At 43.1% G+C, this 3,115-nt stretch overlaps 1 non-coding gene across 1 annotated transcript; it reads left to right on the plus strand.

Moving 5' to 3' along the window:
• The first annotated feature begins 871 nt into the window (after window positions 1-871).
• Window positions 872-943, plus strand: TRNAH-GUG (transfer RNA histidin (anticodon GUG)). The gene has a single exon. It is a non-coding gene; the product is annotated as a tRNA-His (tRNA).
• The last annotated feature ends 2,172 nt before the right edge of the window (window positions 944-3,115 follow it).

The raw sequence follows: 3,115 nt of genomic DNA on the forward strand, positions 1-3,115 counted from the left end.
GTCAGGTCGAATTGGCAGTTTAAAACTGCACACACTGACACTGCAGTAGTAGGTCTGAGCCATGTTTACACGGCTACTTATGTGGGTGGCACAATCAGTGCTGCGGGCCTACTAGTAGCATTTGATTTACATGCTCTGGGCACCTCTGGAGCAATTTACTAGGGACTTAACAGTAAATATAATATGCCAATCATGGATAAACCAATCAACAATACAATTTACTTAGGGAGCACTTGCACTTTAGCACTGATTACAAGTGGCAAAGTGTCCAGAGACGATAAACCAGCAAAAACAGACCTGAAAAAAACAGAAGGAAGAAGGTAAAAGGTTTGGGGATAACCCTGAAAAAAGGGCCATTCCCAACAGGGGTCTCTGTGTTTTTTGGTGGAACAGATGTGTTTCTGGTCTGCGCTGCATCAACTTTTCTTTGGTGCCGCTTAGGTGGCACTTGTTCCGTGTTCCAAGGACCGCAATGTGCAGGTCTCATGGTTCTGAACCATTGTTTGGCTTGCAGGTGAGTGTCTCTCTCAGCATTCATGGCTGAGTTAATTTCGCATCCCCTTGTGTGGTGGGAGGTCGACAACGCCTCGTTTCCAGTTGTTGTGGAAACAGGCTTCCTCGTTTCCTAGGTGTTTTCTCCACTATCGATCCCTGGGCATAGAGTTTCCTGGCTTGGTTTTGCCTCAGGAGGTGCGCAGACTGTTTTTGCTGTTTTTTATTTAAAAGAAGAAAAAAAAAAGGAAAACAGTGATTGGCACAACACTAAATACACACAGAACCGGCTTTCACAACAGGAAGTTGACGCTTATAAAGTGTACACACACGCTTATGAATGGTACACCCACACGTGGTGTCAGAGCCCAAGTAGCTCGCCGTGATCGTATAGTGGTTAGTACTCTGCGTTGTGGCCGCAGCAACCTCGGTTCGAATCCGAGTCACGGCATTGCGGGTGGCAATGTCACGGCAGTTGGGTATAATGTTTTGACTCTGTTTTTTTTTTTTAACTTACAGTTGAAATGTAGTTGTAATTTTTATTTATTTTCTGAGCCGAGTCGAAAACGTATAAGACGCTAAAGTAACTAAGGTAAATTTAAGTTATACACACTTGGAAACACAAAATGTATATTTTAGCATTTACATTCTTATTTTTCTGACGATTGAAAGCAGGGTCGATCACAGAGCAGAGGTTAACTTCCGGAATTACAACAATGTTTTGGTGCGATTTGTTACAAGCGGATCGCAGCTCTTGTCAATGGCAAGTACCGCTTTATGTAATTTGTGATGTTTATTGCTAGCATAGGCGTCATAAAAAATGAAGCTTGTCTTCCTACGCTTTTATATTTTTCATGTTGAAAAATAATCACCAAGCGACCGATCCTTTTTTAACAGTAATTAATGCAGCAAAGAAAAGAAAAACACATGTTCCCTAATTTTACATTAAAGGACATTTTTATAGGTATTTATTGTTTTTTTCTCTGTCTATAGCGCATTTGTAGCTTTTTGTAGACATGACAACTTTTCACTCCAATTTGTTGAACAGATCATATTTTGTGGGTAGAAGGGAGATATATTTGAGTCCATAGTAAGCAAACTAATTAGCATTGGCACCGCGCAGCGATTTCATATGAAGCCACATCACAGGAAGTGAACTGGTCGTGGACTAGGCCCTCCTTCCAGTCCACCCACATACAGAGCCCACTGCATTTGACTTTTGGCCTGCACAACTGGCAGCGCGTCCTAGGCGTGCAAAGTAGACACTCTGCATAGGATGTGCCCTTCTGCCATATAGCCTACACCCTAGCCTCTGTACCACCCAAAATGGATGTGCGCAGTCTTTGGCACACAGAACATGCTCTCGGTACATGGCCTTATCAGTGGCCGACCTTGCATGAGCACTGTGCCCACAGAGCCCAATGCTACAGCCTTTGCCATGTGCCGTGGACAGTAGGCATGTCTTTTGGGCATAGCGGTGCAACCTCCCATAGCTACCGATCAAGCTGTGAATAGCTATTGGATGCACAGCTGGCTCATGGTACAACTGTGGCAAATAAACAGGCCGATCACCTCATCCCCCACCCTCTTCACGACCGCAGAGCCAAATGCACACATTGTTTTGGTTGTGCACTGTGGGGGTTCCATTTTTTGGGAGGTCCTTTTTTTCAGGTCAAGCACGCGCAAGCGCTTTGACCTGTTGTAATCTATCTGTGGGCTTTTAACCACACCCTCTTCACGCCCATCACTATCACTCGTTCATGGGCTTGCCTTTCAAAAATCCTTTGTTATCATTGGTAAATGCTTTACGTTTGTTCCTCCTTGTTAGGTTGAGCGTGCAAGCGCTTTGACCGGCTGTAATCTATCTGTGGGCTTTTAACAACACCCACTATATGCCCATCACTCTCATTCGTTCATGGGCTTGCCTTTCAAAAATAATTTGTTATCATTGGTAAATGCTTTATGTTTGCCCTTCTTTGGGGTGGTTTTGTTACCATCTGGACACCGACCCTGTCACATGTATAATTGCTCTTTTGATGATACGTTTGACTGCAGGCAAACTTCTTTTTCCTTTTGTGTCTCTCCTTCGCACTCATGGCGGCCGTGGCACTTTGAATTGGCTCGCTTATGTCAGCCGTTTTACTTTTCATGTTCAATTCATGTGGCAAGAAAAGTCCAGTTAGGAATTTACAACGCTAATAGCTCTAACTCCAGCAAACGCAAGACCCATTGCATTGCAAACATATCTTCGGTTGAATTCATGGATCCAAAAAAGGTGATGAAGATCCACCGTTTCTTATGTTCTTGTGGAATCTGTTGTAAAACTGCATTGATCCTGTGGTTAGAGTGTTTTTTAAAAGCAGGTTCTTCTTTTCGTCATTTCCCTCACATCCACCCTAAATTCTGTGACTTTTAATCAAGCCTCTTTGTACCCACTTCCACGCTAATTTTTGGATTCATTGGATCCCCTGAGGTATCCACAAAAAAAAAAAAACATTAACCCTTTGATGCCCCAACACATTTTTGCAATGTAAATGTCTCGTAATCTCCTTAAAAGATTTACTCCAAACTACAAAGAGGACCTTTTCCGAGAATAGTTCTCTCTTCATGCCAAATTTAGTAT

Source organism: Pleurodeles waltl, chromosome 12 (genome assembly GCF_031143425.1).
Source record: "Pleurodeles waltl isolate 20211129_DDA chromosome 12, aPleWal1.hap1.20221129, whole genome shotgun sequence".
In the NCBI taxonomy this organism is placed as follows: domain Eukaryota; kingdom Metazoa; phylum Chordata; class Amphibia; order Caudata; family Salamandridae; genus Pleurodeles; species Pleurodeles waltl.